The following is a 17,389-nucleotide window of genomic DNA, read 5'->3' as shown; positions in this document are numbered from 1 at the left end:
CAGTTTCATGAGGTACAGTTTATTGATTTTCGATCTTAGTGTCTGTGCTACTGGTGTGCAGTTCAGGGCTTTGTTTCCTGGGCCAATGCATTGGAGATTATTTTCCACTTTCTCTTTTCCCTGGTTCAGTATGTCTGGATTTATTTTGAGATCTTTAATCCACTTGGACTTGAGTTTTGTTCATGGTGTTAGATATGCCTTGCCTACTTATAGTTTGCTTTCTCTTTCAGGCTTGAGACTTCAAGATATAAACTCTCAGCTTCCTATTCTACCCTCCAAGCCTCCTGCCCGCTGCCTGCAGTCCCTAGTATTATGGACTCAGCCCTGTGGAACTGTAAGTCAAAGTAACTCCTTTATATGTTGCTTTGGTCACGGTGCTTTATGACAGCAACAGAAAAGTAGATCTTGTGCCAAGCACTGTCAGGTTTTCTAATCTTGATTAGCTTCCTACTGAGTTTCTTACTCAAGTAAATAAACTCCTTTGCAAGTGAATGTGCTGTATGTTGAGATATTTAGGCTTCTCTGTATGAAGAAAAATGTAGATTGTGTTCCTCTTCTTAAAGTTCTGTTCTTCTAAGAATCATAAAATATGACCATTGGAAACAATTTCAGTTTTCTTGATAACCGTCATCAGCTAACGTAATTTTGGTACTGAGTAATTGGGCTTTTATTGACCAAGTTGCCCATAAGGTGGAAATGTCCTATTTGTGACAACCATTACCCTCTACATTGTGTGGTTCTGAGTTTAGTGCATTGGACTGGGCAGTGATTGCCAGATTCAAATATTCACCGAATGCCTTGGTCATTAGATAGTAATTGCTTAGAGATGAGAAGCCCTTCCACAAGCACTGCTTGCTATTAGCAAAAGGAGATTTGCTGTCAGGTTAGATCAGTACAATAGCTGACTGCACACATTTGTTGCAATCGTCAGTCTTAGGAGGTAAAATTTTGAATTTGTGTAAAGGAAAGCTTCTGGCCCAGCTCTGAGAGTAAGATGGCTGCAGACTGCAGTTTGTCTAGGACAGCTTTAGGAAGCAATTCTTTTCTGGAGAAATTTAATTTATGACCCAGACTTACAAAAATAAAACTCACACAGCTTTAGACATTTTAATTCCTTACCATTGCGCCTAAGATAGCCAAAGCTTTGGCTAACTTTTGGTTTCTAACAGTGCATGCTGGGTATGAACAAGCCCACTTTTCTGCAAGCCTTGGTAACTTTTTGAGAATAATTTGAAATAGCAGGCACTATAAAACAGTAAAGGCCATTAATATTTTAAAATCTAGTATCATTTTTCTTAAAAATACACGTTAATAACTGCTGACATGCAGTGACTCATTCCCCTTCCTCTCAGACTGTTACAAAGTGCAGTCAGTGAGTCAGTGACGAGGATGGCTGACTTCACGGGAAGTGTTTCCAGGAGGAAGAGTCTTTGGAAAACTCTTCACTGAGCATTCTCGCCATTGTTTTCCAGAATCACCCTCTTTGATTTGTTTCCTTTCCTTCCCGTGACCTCGTTGTCTGAGGACATTTCAAAACCCCCAGGAGCTGCCTGCTTCCTTCTGCTACAACATCTGTTTCCATATACCAACCATGTTTTCTTCAGAGCTTTTGAGCTTCTCTTGGCTTGCCTTGGTTCTAATGGATAAGTTGTAGGTTTTTATTTTTTTGTTGTGTGTGTGTGTGTCTTCTCTTTGTCCTTCCACTGTTCAGATTTAAATGTAAAATTCCACTTATTTTAAAAGTCTGGTTTTTCTCTACTGTATTTAAAATTTTAAATTCTTTATTCTTTTTGAAAATCACACACACACATATGTGTATACACACGCACCTTTAATTGATGTGTATTTCACACCATGCATTCTGATCCCACTTATCTTCTGTCTCCTCAAATTTGCCCTCTGCCCTTGCCACCTCTCCCCCAAATCAAAACCAATTTTTAATAGAAAAAATCCAAAAAAACAAGCATTGGTGTAGGAGTTCCTTCTGTTTGTGTGTTGCTTTCATTGGTTAAGGAATAAAGAAACTGCCTTGGCCTAGTTGATAGGGCTGGTCGTAGGCATCAGCCTGAGCCCGGTTGTCACCATGGCCCCACGAGGTGGCCCAGACCTGTGACATCAGCATCTTCTATGATCTCAGAAGCCACAGATATAAACAGAGACCCTGACTGTGGCAGGGACATGGACCCAGACATGGTTCTAGACTGCAGCCCTGGACTGAATGGTACCATGGCCCCAGCTGACAACTCTGATTACCCAAATTGGCCTGTCCCTAGTGGTGGTGGCACAGGTTTCAGACACCAGGATGACCTCTTTTTAATTATTATTATTATTTAATTATTCTCTCAAATTAGATAATGAATATTAAAAACTGTATTAGTTTCACTGAAAATTTCCAATCATGGTTATGTATTTCAGAGAAGGCCTATGACCTTGAGCTTGATCTTTATCATCACAAAAATATACAACTTTGAAATTTTCTTTATGTCTCTGTGTTCTTCCATTATTTCTCTAACTTATAAATGTACTGTTCTACTCCTTCAGGTTTTAATTGTGAAAAGCACTATGTTTATGAGTGACTAGTATTCGCAGTCAGAACTGGGTGTCCAAAAATCCTCCCCATGTTATCTAGAATGTCTAAGAACAGCAATCGTTCTCCTAGCTTCTGCTTCCTCTCTCTAAATCGCTATCTGTCCATGTGTATTCTCCCCCATCTGTGCCTACTAGGAACATCTGCAGAGATGTTTGAGGTTTGCATTCACAAGCATGTTCAGAGATGGAGGTGCTGTTGGAGGGTGAGGGTATGCCCTGGCAGGGTATGGTGATAGCTGTCTATATTTTTGTCTGTGTAAAAACATGTTCTTCTACACCCAAAGTTCATATTTTAAGTTGAAAATAATTTTCAATGAAAGAAAATTAAAATACAGAGCTGTTTTAGAAGTCTCTTTAATATACTTTCCAAGAGAAATATGATATCAATAGGATACCTACCCTATGTATATTAGATCTAATGAACTCTACAGGCCCAGTGTCTGTGTGATCTGGTGGCTGTGCTCCGTCCTGTTATTTTGATTGTCCCTAGGTCTTGCTTTTCACATTATCCCTCACCTTCTCTTTCTTCAGTGCTTTTCTTATTTTAATTGTTCTTCACTTCTTGGAATGCTGTGGCCCTGGCCTCCTCTGTCCACAATTCACAGAACTTTCTGTGAAAGAAATGGAAAAAGGAAAAGCAGGGGATAAATATCTCAGGAACATCGCAGAGGTTGACATCCATCCAGGAGGGGCTCCATTTCCAGGCAGGACCTTGAAGGCAGAGTTATTTATAACTCCCCTGGATCTGTAATTCCCTTAGTATCCATCCTTTACGTGTACTACTGAGCTCTCCAGAATTTGCAGATCTTCCTTAAAATAAATGCAAAGGCGAGACAATACAGACAGTGACGCAGCTTCTCCGTGCTATCTATGGGGAGGAGAAGGCTAGAGGGCCGGAGGCTCTCAGTGAGATGCTCCGATTCTCATGACACATTGACATCTCATCTTGTCACCGAGAGGAAAATGTTCCTAAGGCTTTTGGCTGCGTGCTTTTGATAATTTAAAAATTCTAGCAGTGAAACCCAGTAATATCTCTAATTGGAAGTCTTGCTATAAACAACATAAGTGCGTTTTAAATGTTTCGTTTCCTAAGGCTCTATGTTGAAATTTCAATCTTTTGGTAAAATGCAGTTTGTAGAAGACCAAATGATGCCACACTATGTAAAATGATTATTGCACGTAGACCGAAAGTTGGTTATTTTATTGACTATCTGGAAAGGAACACTAGGAAGGCTTAGAGTAGTTCACTAAACTTACTGTGAGGTAAAATGTCTTTCTTTTCAAAACTAATACCTTAGGGTATCAGAGAAAGTATTGTGTTTTATTACAGCAGGGAACTTTATGTCCTCTTTCCCACTCCCAGTCCTTTCTTCTTCCTGTGTTTCTTTGACATGGTTTCACACATCACAGGGTGGCCCCAACCTCCCTCTACATAGCAGAGAATGATCCTGAATTTCTGATTCTCTGGCTTTTAATTCCTGAGTTCCGGGATGACAAGTGGGGGCTCTGATACCTGTTTGTGTGTTGCAGGGGGTAGATTCTAAAGGTTCATGCATTTCAGGCAAACACTCCTCCAGATGAGCTGTAACTTTAAAGCAGAATTTTCATACATTTTGTTAGCTGTGGAAGTTTGGTCTCATCCACCTCCTCTGTTGCTGCCCTCCCCGTACTCTCTGTCCTAGTCGGCTTGTTCCTTTCTTTCCCCGAGATAATCACCATTTCTGTTCTTTTTGAAAATGTATTATTACTTGATCTTGTAATGGAAAAAGTTCAAGTTATAGCATCAAGTCAGAAAATTTACAGCTGATAGGCCTTCATTTTTATAGGCATTAAGAGAAGAAGGCAAGAAAGCATAGGCTGATTCAATATTGTCTAAGTTTAGCTGGCCTTAAGGTCAACTCCTGGTTTAGGATGGTTTCCATGCAAACAGTTGTCATTCAGTCGGGTTATGTGTGGCTCAGAGGTCTGTGTCTGAAAACTGGGCTAACCAGTTGCTGGTTTTATAACCAGACAATGTATGCAAGCTTCTTGTTAGCTCCATGGGCTTCAGTATGAAATGGGAATGAACATACTTTTATATGTTTTATATAGATAAAGTACTAATGGCATTGTCGACCCCTGCTGAGAACGGACAAAGAGTGAATTGTCTCTCTGCAATAGCTGAACCGATGTTGAATCTTAGCATTGCCTTTTATTATGTAGCACTGAGAAGGTTTTTATAATTTCTCTACATGGCAAATATTTAAATCCATTTTCCTTTGCTCCTGAGGAATGGTGTGACATTTAAATGTGAACATGGTTGAGCACGACCTTGTTAAGTATGAAATAAGTGAGACTATGCCACCAGCATGCCTGCTAATGGAAGGAAACAGAGACATGACCTCACTGTACTTAGTCTCTAGAGAACTAGCAGATGGGTATCAGCGCACAAAGTTGAGTGAAGGGAGTGTGAGTCTCATTAAGACTTGTACAGTAAGACTGGGATTGAAATCAGCCGAGAGAAAAGTAAACTTTTTCTAATGTTAACAAATATATCTTAAATCTTTTTTGCTATGGCAATCTATATAAATAAGATTATTATTGACTTTTATTTAGATGATTTGTGTTAGCAAAGTCTTTTTGAAGGCTCCGTCGGAGCACCCGGCAAACCCCTGACCTTCCTAACATAGGCCATTCCTCCCTGTTTCCCTAGAAGTAAGAGAAGCACCTGTTATTTATTCACTTTTGTATCCCTAGCATGTCACACAACTTTTGGTGGTACCTGGTTGGCATATACATTATATTGTGATGTGTATTAGTGTATCAAGATAAATAAAGCTTGGTGTTGTTGATTCTAAATTCACTTTTCCTTTGTATGTCAAGTAAATAGCCTCTTAGAAAGCCAAGCTATCAGCTAAATATTTAAAGTGACCACAGCTTTCAGTTTGTGCTTGATGTGTTAGATAATTTACAAGGAGCCCCACTTTCGTTTTTAGTTACTAGGAAAAGTTAATGTAACTTTTAAACTTCATCATTTATGACTTAAGGTCATAGGTCCACATCCATTAAGTTATAAGTTTAATTAGTGTGAATTATGTACAGAGTGGTTCCGGACTGCGTTCATTTTCCAACAGGCTACTTTTAGAAAATAAGATGCTTTAGAATGTCTAATTTAAAAGGGGGCTGTATTTTTTATTCTATCTGGTTTGAAGTTTATGTGTAATCAAGTCTCCTTCATTGTCATCCTCCTTGTCCGGCTCCCCCCCCCTCCTCTCTCATCCATCTTCTTTTCCTCTGTCTCTTTCTTTCTTTCTTTCTTTCTTTCTTTCTTTCTTTCTTTCTTTCTTTCTTTCTTTCTTTCTTTCTTTCTTTCTTTCTTTCTTTATTTCTTCCTTCCTTCCTTCCTTCCTTTCTTTTTTTTTTGTAAAATAGCAGGGCCTGTTTGTTAATTAGGGATCAAGTTTCACTTAAAGGAACCCTGAGTTTGCATAAACATTGAATTCTATAAGTGCCTTTCACTTGGTCCCTGTAAGGGGAAGGCTATATAAAATGATAAGTAAAGACTTCGGGTTTTAATGGAGTTGACTACAGGGACCAGGAGATGATACAATAGGTAGTCCTTGCCACACAAGCATGAGGACCTGAGTGCAATACTCCAGCACACATGTGGAAAAGGCAGGGTGTGGTGGCCAATGTTTGTAATTCCAGCTGTGGGGAGGCAGAGGTAGGAAAATCTCTGGGAATCACTGGCTAACATGTTTAGCTTAATCAGTGTTGTCCATGATGATGAGGAACCACCACCGCTGCCGCCACTGCCACCGCCACCACCACCGCCACAACCACCACCGATCAAATGGCTGCGGATAAATGATACCTGAAAGTTATTCCCTGACCTTTACATACATGTGCACACACATATGCAGGCACATTTGTGCAAGAGTATGCGTATGCACACATAAGATGACGTTAACTCGAGACTTTCAAGATCTGTATTTCCCTAGAATGATCTGGGATTTTCTTTGATTGAGAATTTTAGGCATGTGCATACATGCTAAACTCGCTCCCTTTTCTCTCTCCTTTACCCCCTAACACTTTTGCTTCCAAAGTTCACATGCTAATTTTTTTGTTTTAATCCAGGGAGTCCATTTAATGCTGCTTGTATGTATTACATACAAGCTTGTGAGTATTCAGTCATACACTGGACCATGCATAGCCTTATTGGAACTTTATCCCTGAGCAAATTGACCCTCCCTCAGCAGCCTTAAATTGCCAATAATTTTTTGGCTAGGGGTAAAACTTTGTGAGATTATTTGGCAGATTTGATCATCATACAGATTTTGAGCAAACAGTCATAGGTGCTGAAAATGTATGTGTGCCACGATGGTATCATGTCGGATAAATACTGTTTTACTACAGATACCCACTACCTCTGTGTCCTAGAGTCTTCCACCCCCTTTTCTGTAATTTTCCCTGAATCCCGGCAGAGGGGAAGAAACAGTATCCCCCCACTGTAGGTAACCATTTAAACTCCCTATAGACATAGAGGCTTCTACTGTATCAGTTTGACATATGGCATTTTCAAAGGTCTCTAGCCTCAGTTGTCCTGCTCCTTATTCTCTCCGCTGCTGTGCTCCCAACCGTCATTTAACCCTTCTTGTTCCAATATCCCCCCCCCCTGCTCCTTTCCTACCCACCTGTATGCTATACCTTCTTCCTTAGATAGTCCCACGGCTCCTTATTCATCCTCAGGTATTCCAGTTAAATCACACATTTATAAAGGTTCAAATATGGCATGCATACATGAGAATGCACGTGTAACACTGAACGTTCTAAGTCTGGGTTGCTTTACTCGGCACGATTATTTCCAGCTCCATCCATTTGCCTTTAATTTTCATAATTTAGCTTTTCTTTGTAATTGAATAATATTCCACTGTGCACGTGAATCATCTTTTCACTATCAAATCTATCATCCACAGGGCATTTAGGCTGTTTCTATCTCCTAGCTGTTGTGAACAGAGTGGCAATTGACATGGATGAAGAGGTGCGCCTGTAGTTGTCGTCTCTGACATGTGGACACGCGACCTGTCACAGCAATTCTCATAGACCATGTTAGGGATTTGGAAAACACCTTAAATAATTAAAATGTTTGCGGCAACAGCATCTGGAATAAACCAGAACAGTGCCGACACCAGTCTACATTAAATACACAGCATCCTAAAGGTAACAAATACGCCTCCTTCACTCTAGTCTCCAGTGACATTGACAAGCATTTGTTACACATTTCTTCTTTGCTCTTCCCCTCAGAACACTCTTTATTAGACATTGTGATGTACTGAAGGCTTGTCTTACATGTTGTCAAATATGAACAATGTGAGGTTTATAAAGCCCTGCTGATTCTGCTAAATCGGCTGCTTCATCCCATGGTCTAAGCACTGGTTTAAAATATAAGCACTTTCTTCAAATCTCTGTTTCTATTTCTGGGCTGCTACTTGACCTTGTATATTATAATTAGATTTGCAGCTTGTGCAGATATGCACACATTCTTCCCACTGTGTGGAGCATGAGGAAAAATTCAAAAAAGCTGGGTACAGAATTCATCATTTGCTTACAAAAACCAAGATATGTCTACTTGTCATTTCTCTTTACTTATAACAATCCTTTCTACATCTTGTATATAATATACTTGATTTTCATTTTTGTTTCTGAGCCATTGTACAAGGAGACTATTGATACTGACTTTCTGTTATTCATTTGAAAGAGAGGTTGAGTGTTGGTAACAAAAACCTAAACTTTTGCTCATATCTTTCTTAAGTAGTGATTTTCTTTTTGATTATCTTGTTTATGGTCCAACATACATCACCATGTGGGCATTTTTTGGCTTTGTAACTAATAGTGCATTGCTTAACTCATGTTCTTGACTGTTCCTTTGTGGGTTTATTCATTTCCTAAATGTAGTGACTTCCTATTCCTTGTCAACTACTAAAACAAGACTTAAAACAAGTCATATAGTGTAAAAGTGCTGACTCCATTCTGAGAAGACTCAAAGAATATTTTTATATTTATTAAGGATGTTGAATTAAAACCTAGATTGTGGGTGTATTTGTGTGTGTGTGTGTGTGTGTGTGTGTGTGTGTGATATTGCTGCAGGATTTCCTAGGCTTATATCTATCACGAGTGATTATTATTTATTTCTTTTAAATAATGTGCTATTTTATCTCCAATAAAATATCTTTGTGAAGTATACTTCTTTATTAGGTTTCTGTTTCTATTTCACAAATTTCCATAAATTCATGTCATTGCAGAATTCATATGTATGCAGTTACAGCTCTGAAGTTTCGGTTTGTATTGCTTGCATTCTGTGTCTCCTGTCATTTTCTCAGATGTCACTGGGAATCTGGGAATAGTTTTTAGTCCCTCCTGTCTCCCTCCATTCCTCCTCCCCTGCCTCTCCTTCTCTCCACCCTCTAAATAACTTTGGTTACTGTCTTTTATTTTGTGCTTCCCAAGCTGCTACTTGGTCAATTTTTTTCAAGAACCCCGAGACATACAATTGCCATTCTTTCCCGTCAATCTTTGCTCCTCTACTTTGGTTTCCTATTTATTCACTATGTCTACATTTTTCTTTGAATACTTGGATGCATTTCTAAGACTTTTATTTGTTCCTTGCAAAATTCATTGCACCTTTGGTTGTATTTCTATATATTTGTGAGTCACACTTTCTGGCTTCTTAGCATATGTCATAATTTTTATTGTACTTTGCACATTGTGAGGCTACATTGCTGGAAAACCGTATGCTATATTGCATTAAGCAGTGTTTGACTTTGTTTGAATATCTAGTTTAGTTAGTAGTTCATATATTTTCTTCTGATGAAGCTGGTGGTCGGACACATGTACAGATGTCATGGTTCTTGGATCTCAACTGAATGTTCGTGAAATTCAGGAGTTCATTACGGAAACTCAGAACTCCACACATGTGCACAGTGCATAGTTGAGCTACAGCACCTACTTGTCCTCCATCATGCCTCCTTCAGTCTCGCCCCATAGCTGTGCAAGTTACAACTGTGCAGATGTCTGAGTGCCTTTTCTGCATATCTTCTTTTTCTGTGTCCACCACCATTTGTTTTCACCATTTCAGAGGACCTGAAACTCTGATAACGTTCTTCATCTATGCAGAAAAGCCATTGTTTTCCTTTGTGCTGGCCTCGTCTTTGTCTCAGTCCGCAGAGCTCATTTTATATTTTTCTCATCTCCAAACAGTAACAGACCTAGAATATGTTGTGATTGTCCATTTGCTACTGCCATGTCCCAATACTTGATGAACGTACCTCAAGGAAGGAACTTTTATTTTAGTTTCTGCTTTAATTAGTATGCATTTGCCAGCATTGTTTCTGCTGATTCTGGGCCCATGTGGGGATGAGGATGGTAGGTGAAAAACTCTTCAGCTTGTGGCAGCTGGGAAGCACAGGTGAGAATCTCCTACCATGGTAGACACTGGGGGTGGACTGGAAGGGGGGATTAAAAATGAGCCAGAGATAAGCTTTGCTGGAAGAACTGCCTCTAGTGACTTACTGCCCTGCCCTCAGCTGCTGAACAGACCCTGGGCTTCAACACCTGAGCCCGTGGGTATATTTCATAATGAAAACATAATAGCACTGCAGTCCGATTTTTAGTTGTTGAATTTCTTAAGTTGGGATCAACCAGTACCCATTGGTCTGTGGTTACTCATCCTAAAAATTTGTCAGCATTGAAATTAGAAGAATATCTAAGGAATAAATATATCATTAAGATATTATATTTGATAGTATTTTAATTTACCCAAGTTATTATATGTCATAAATTTTGTTTAGAGAGAGGTTTCTGAATATCTTGCTAAGTGTGTTTTGGGCCTCCTCACCACTTAAATTGGGGTAGTTCATAACATCTTCAGTTTTCCTTATTTTTTTTTCTAAAAGTTAGATTCAAAAGTATGCTTCTCAATTGTTTTATCTTTGTGGTTTAATTTTGGACTTCAGATATGGCTTTGGGCTAATATCTTAAAAATTCTTCACTTACGGCCTACCAATTTTATCCTTGGGGGGGCCTTCATTCTTGTAATTCTTTACAACTTTCTTCCAATTAGTTAATGGCTACTGGCTAAAGTGAGCTGAGTGACTGAACCCATGTGATGGTAATAACCTGTGATCATTCATCTGCCCAGTGCAGGGTGTCTTGTGGTTGTTTTGCTGCATCCGAATTCCCCAATGTGTTAATTTAGCAAGGTCTTTCTAGCCTAAGAAGCGTCCATACCAATTTAGTGTTGTCCGTGTCAATAAATGTTTTCAAATGATTATACTTTTGGCTAATAATTTAAATATGTACTTTATTTGCAGAATATGTTTTATCTTGATACAATTGAAGTAGAGATATTGGCTGTAGATGAGCTATTTCCAGGCTGTATCTATACATTTGTACAAAGATTTATCATGTAAGATGATGTTCAATATCTTTCTCTATAAGGTAAATTCTAATTAGCCATTCTTGTGAGGTAAATTCTAATTTTACAAGCTAACATACCATTTTGTTTCTTTTGGGAAAGTATCTCCATGTTTTGTAACTTGCACCGAGTATAAGTAACCCATCCCAATTTTATTTCTTTATTCTGTCTGTGTCTGTGGCATTGCCTGATTTATTGTTTCATGATGTATCTCATTTGTATTATTTTATTGTAGGAATTCTAGAGCTTGGATCCTAGTTGACACATATTCAATACCAAACAGGGTGTTGATGTAACACAGCAAGATCTCAAATATCACTTGTTGATATAGTAGGTATCCAGATCACAGACTCTGAAGGTTTTCCTTTTCTTCTTCTTATTCTTCTCATTGGGGCTGAGATTTTCCACAACGTCGGAGAACATCATTTTTTCATGATAATTGCCTATTGGATAGAAGACAAACAAGATAAAGTGTTGACTAAAAGAATGATTTTTAATGATAGATGAGATGTGGAGTGTATTAGTCAAGGTTCTCTAGATAAATAGGATAGATAGAAAATTCTTTCTTTTTCATTAGTCTATGTATTGACACGAGAGATTGCCAGGTAGTGATGGAAGCCCAGAAATCCCTGCCAGTGCCTTTTGTCAGTTGAAGTATTGGGAAAGCTGGAAGAATGATTTGGTCCAAGTTGTACAGTGTAAGAGCCGGTACAGCAAAAGACACAAGTCCCATTTTGTGGCTAAACACCCAAGAGTAAGAGGAGATACCTGTCCACGCTCAGGATGGGAGACTGAAAGAATTAACTTCCTCAGACTTTGTTCTTGGGTTCTTAGTGGATGGCAGTATGTGGACCCAAATTGATGAAGATGGATTTTTTTTTCCATTTAGCCCACCAGCTCAAAATTTAATCTCCTCATTCCTGTGTTGGTTCCACCCTGTTCTATTTCTCTCATGAATAATTTTTCACAGCTTCTTTCTTACGGTGCCCTGCACAAACATTTTTTGAGCATCCTTTTTCATCAACATTTTAGTTCACATATTTATTCTCTGTGATGAAATACTTAGATTGACTATATGGAACTTTAGACATGAATCATATTTTTCAAACATAAAATATAACAAAACTTTAAAAATTCTACTGGCATTTACCTCATTTGCTCAAGTTGGTAAGGAACAAATGTGGGTTATTTTTGACAGTTTCATTTTAGGTATACTGGTTTGCTTCATGTTAGGGGAATATTAATAAGTCAAGGTTACAGAGGCCTCATGCAACAGGAGAATCATAATCATAACGAGAACTATTATTGAAATAGGAGTGCAGTGAACTCTGTTGGAAAGGGCAGTGTTTTTGCTCCGCTCCATGACCCCTTTTCTTCTACGCATCCTTCATTATCTCTTCAAAGCACAGTTGCTTTGAATTGTTAGCATTTCTGTAATTATTCTTTTCTTGTTTCTTTTATTCTTATGCCTTTCAAACTAATTGCTTTATAACAATGGTTTCTCAAAATAGAAAATCCAAGTTACTTCATCTTATAGTAAAAAAAAAATGCTTAGATTATAGAGAGCTTACTTGCTAATAGTGGGTGGTACCCTAGACCATGGCTGCCCACAAACCTCTGATCATCACAGCTGTGTTCTCTGTGCTTAGCCTGGCTCATTGCACAAAATAAGCATGTCTGATTCTGAGCTAATGTCTGTGATGTCAACAGCTGTGCTGGGAACTTTAGCATGGTCACCTGGGAACTGGGGTTTGACCATCAGTGCTTCAGATCAAGTCTAAATTTCTTAATTTTTCTCACTGACACGTAGAATTTGAGCAACTGAAAATCAGGATTCTCAGGTCTCTGCTAAGTTCATTGGTTTCTTTTAACTGAGAAAATCCAAGGGCACACTCTCTAATATAACAAATGTAACATTTTTCTTAGGTCATTTTTCCCCTAAGACTACTTTTGTTATGTAGATGGGTAACTTTTTATGGAGACAATGAAAAACTAGACTCTTATAGAAATGTAACTTGCAATTTCATTTTTAAAAATATCACCTTGGCGAAACTAAAACTGTGCTGTTTTGAAACTTTGGCTTCCTGGGCTGTGCTGCCAGCGAACTCTGAAGAGGAAATGGGGTTTGGGAAGAGTGCTACAACTTGCTTAATGGCAACATAGACTGGCTGTGTGCCTAAAATTGGGGCCGTGAGCATGACTCTCAGAGACAGCAAACATCTCTGCCATGCTGGGCTGGGCGGAGCCCAGGAAGTGCCGTATTTCCCCTAGTAATGGCACTGCTTAAGTTCATAATAAGGGCTTAGCATTTTAAGTAGCACTTCTGGTCAGAAAAGGTTTACAGATTTACAATAAGGAGAGATTCAGACATAAAAGACCTCTAAGTGGGTCACAGTGTGTTTTAAAGATGTATGTAAGCTTGGGAGAGAGAAGAAAAAGAGTATAGAGAGTTATAAAAAGAAGTAAATGGTTTATAAATAAATAAATAAAACATCTTTAAAGAGACAGAGTACAGTCATAGATTAAAAGGAGTAAAGAAAAGTAAGCCATGTAGAGATGGAAAATTCACAGAGAATATGGATTATATATATATATATATTATTGTGTTTTTTTTTTTGATTTTTTTTGACTGTGAAGGAGCAAAATAACCAGCATATATACTTTAAAGGTAATTTCTCTTCCAAAATATGGATCTGAGAATATGTTGTTTTGGAAAAGAGGTTCTTCTTTTGTTTCCACAGAGGATGAGAACCTGTGGAGTCATTCCAGACTAATGTGTTTTGATGCATCCAGACCTCCTGAAAGGTTGCTGTGAATTCACCCCAAAATAACTTTGCTCAACAAAAAGCAGGAAGCAGAATGGAGAGAATTATGCCCATATTTCCAAATATTGTTTATAAATATTTGTTTATATTTAAAAGGGATATGCTATAGAGATTTGCATTGGTATGGATCTTGGTCTATTGATACAAATTTAAGGTCAGTTTTGTTATACTGTGTATACATATTTCTGATCTTGATTAAAGTATTGTGACTGTGTAGCACACTTACAAATGTAATGTATAATATAGGAAACTATAGAGTCCTCTATAATAGTCAAGCTTATAGTCATGTTAGTTAGATTTTCTAGATGTACAGAGATGTATTTCAGATGGATAGGGATTCTTCAAATATTTTAAATGCTACAGAATATGGTTTTAAAAATTTTTAAGAACTTAGAACTTTTAATGACAGTGAGACACATTTGCTCCTGGCAGCATCAATTACTTCAAGAGAAGGATGGACATTGATGAGGCTCCTTATGGAGTTGGTTAGTCATTTGTGCAAGAAACTGCTTTTGCCTGGACTGCTTGATGGTATGTTGGGTGAACTGGACATGCAGGACCCATAGAGAAATAACTGCTGAACTTGCCTAAAAGGGAGATTTTTTTTTTTAGGGTTCCTGCTTCATGAAAGAGTCTGACAGACATTCTGCAGGACATAGAATAAAGTGTCTGACAAACTGCCAATATCAGTGGAACTGTCTTTGAAATAACTGCTTCATGGAAAAGTCTGCTGGATACAATGGGCCAGTAGGCTGAATATGGATGCCCTAAAGTTATAGAACTTTGGGTGACTGTCCAGGCAGCAAGATGTCTCTGTCAATTCTAGAGTTTTGGAAGTTGTTTAAAATTCATTTCCTGTTTACTTAGGTAATATTATATTCTTCTGAAGTCTTTGATGGGGTTGAAGAATAGATATAGTTTTCCTTAGTCATGATAAAAGATAAAGTAGATATAAATATTGTAACTGCAATTCTTGCTTGATACCTGTTTTTTTTAAATGTAATTTTACTATGTTAAAGTTAAAACCTTCCTTTTTTATTTAAACAAAAGGGGAGGTGATGTGGGATTCCCCTCTGTATGCCGTGAATACCATTGGTTAATAAAGAAACTGTCTTGGTCTGAAAGGGTAGAACTTAGGTAGGAGGGGAAAACTAAACTGAATGCTGGGAGAAAGGATGCAGAGTAGGAGAGAAGCCATGTAGTCCTACTGGAGACAGATGCCTGAACTTTAGCCGGTAAGTCACAGCCATGTGGTGATACACAGATTACTAGAAATGGATTAAATTAAGATGTAAGAGTTAGCCAATAAGAAGCTAGAGCTAATGGGCCAAGCAGTGATTTAAACAATACAGTTTCTATGTGATTATTTTGGTTTTGAGTTGCCAGGTGGCCAGGAAATAAAGCAACACCATTGTCTATTTCAGGATGTCCAAAGATGATGGTAGTGTGGGAGATCCTTCTGACTGTGTATTGCTTTTATTAGTTAAATGAATAAAGAACTGCTTTGAGCCTATGGCAGGAAAGAACAAAACTAGGTGGAGAAAAGTAGACAGAATGCTGGGAGAAAGAAAGGCAGAATCAGAGAGACACCATGGAGCTGCTGCCAGAGATATACATGCTGAAACTTTGCTGGCAGGCCATGATCTTGTGATGATATACAGATTAATAGAAATGGGTTAAATTAATATGTAAGAGTTAGCCAATAAGAAGCTAGAGCTAATGGGCCAAGCAGTGATTTAATTAATACTGTTTCTGTGTGATTATTTTGGGTCTAAGCTAGTCAGGCAGCTGGGAACCAACTAGTGTCCTCTTCCAACATGATGTCAACTCCCTTTAGCTGTTTTGTGTTTCCATACCAAAGTTCTTTAGTCTAGATAATTTATACAGAATGAAGCTTATTCATCTCAAAGTTTTAGAATTTAGAAGTCTAAGGTTGGGTGACCCCATCTGTTTAGCTTCTGATGAAGGCCTTCTGAATATTTCAGACAACAAGCAAGCATGTGTACGAGTGTTGATATGTGTGTGGATGAGACCACATGGAAAGAGAGAAAACAGAATGACAGGAAGTGGATAGGTCATATTACTTCATTATAAAATACTTATGAAAAACAATCTACTTCTAGAAACCATGATTAATCCTTTCCCAAGGAAAGTAATTTTGCAGTCACTTCCCATCAGGTCTCAAATTCAAAAGCTATTACCTCCTGTTCATACGATTATGTTTAAAAGCTTTTTTCCATGATCCAAATCATAGACGTTACTATACATAAAAGCTTACATAGAGTGTGTAGTATGTGATAGAGACCCCCTAAACTTAGAGATTAAAATTAATTTATAGTAGTAAATTTAATGGTCTCAGTGCAAAAAGAGAAATCTTCAATTATTTTGCTTGTAGAACTAGAACCACCTGTCCAGGAAGTGTTTCTAAGAGGAGCATGCAACAAAGAGAACAGCATCAAAGAATAACTCATGGTGTCATATGTCCATATAGCATACACACTGCTTTCAGTAGAGAGCGTTGTTTCATACAGAATGTAGAACCCCAGAATATGACATTACTTGGAAAATGTAATTAGTTAGGATGAAGTTACACTGCATTAGATTGGGATCTTATAAGAAGCCCTTGTGACACCCAGACGTTACTGCAGAGGAAAGATGAGCTAGTGCAGATGCGGGGCACTGACTGCAATTATGCTGCCAAAAGACAAGGAATATCGGAAGCCACAGAATATGAAGGAGGATTTCTTCTCTCCAGACACTTTGGAGGGAACATGGCCCCGCTAGTACTTTGCCTTTGTGCATTTAATCTTCAATAACTGTGAAGGAATAATTTTTCTTTGTGTTGCGTTGTGCAGTTTGTGGTGTGTTTTGACATCTCTAGAAAATTAACAGAGACCCTGCAGATGTCTACGAGTCAGATAACATGGGGAGAATATATCTGAAGTTCAGAAACGACACAGCTATAATATTGAGAATGTCCAAAGCTTTCCAACAAATCAATTAGGAGACAGTACTAAGCAACAGAAAATAAGTGGGGGGGGGGATGATAACAGCAGTGTGTAGATCAGACAACTAAAGCATAAATTATAGACTAATGCTAATATAATTTATAATCAGAGATATAAACTAAGGTGTGATATTATTTTTAAGTTCTTAGCTTGGAAATAAATAGAAAAAAAGCAGGCTTGCTTACTTTTTTTTTCAATATGTAAAGATACACAAATCTTGCCTGGCGGTAATGGTGCACACCTTTAATCCCAGCACTTGGGAGGCAGAGGCAGTCTTGTTTCGGTGAGTTCGAAGCCAGGCTGCTCTATAAGAGCTAATTCCAGGACAGGCTCCAAATCTACACACAGAGAAACTCTGTCTTGAAAAAAAAAATAAAAAAAATAAAAAGATAAACGAATCTTGTCTTGCTTGACCGGGTGCAGCCTCAGAAGCTATTCAGGGATCAATGTGACAATAGTCACTCAAACAAAGTACTGCCTACATGTGTGCTCTGCTCCTAGATGTAGTCCCCAGA

The 17,389-nt window shown here is 38.2% G+C and overlaps 1 long non-coding RNA gene across 1 annotated transcript in view; it reads left to right on the top strand.

Moving 5' to 3' along the window:
* The first annotated feature begins 228 nt into the window (after positions 1-228).
* Positions 229-17,389, top strand: part of LOC126486483 (uncharacterized) — a 222,069-nt gene continuing 204,908 nt past the window's right edge. The window contains exon 1 of the long non-coding RNA XR_007588138.1: positions 229-334. This is a non-coding gene — a long non-coding RNA (uncharacterized lncRNA). The remainder of the gene's footprint in view (positions 335-17,389) is intronic.

This window comes from Alexandromys fortis, unplaced genomic scaffold (assembly GCF_014885135.2).
Source record: "Alexandromys fortis isolate MF-2015 unplaced genomic scaffold, M_Fortis_MF-2015_v1.1 scaffold_18, whole genome shotgun sequence".
Classification (NCBI taxonomy): domain Eukaryota; kingdom Metazoa; phylum Chordata; class Mammalia; order Rodentia; family Cricetidae; genus Alexandromys; species Alexandromys fortis.
This window is presented reverse-complemented; position numbering and strand designations above follow the sequence as displayed.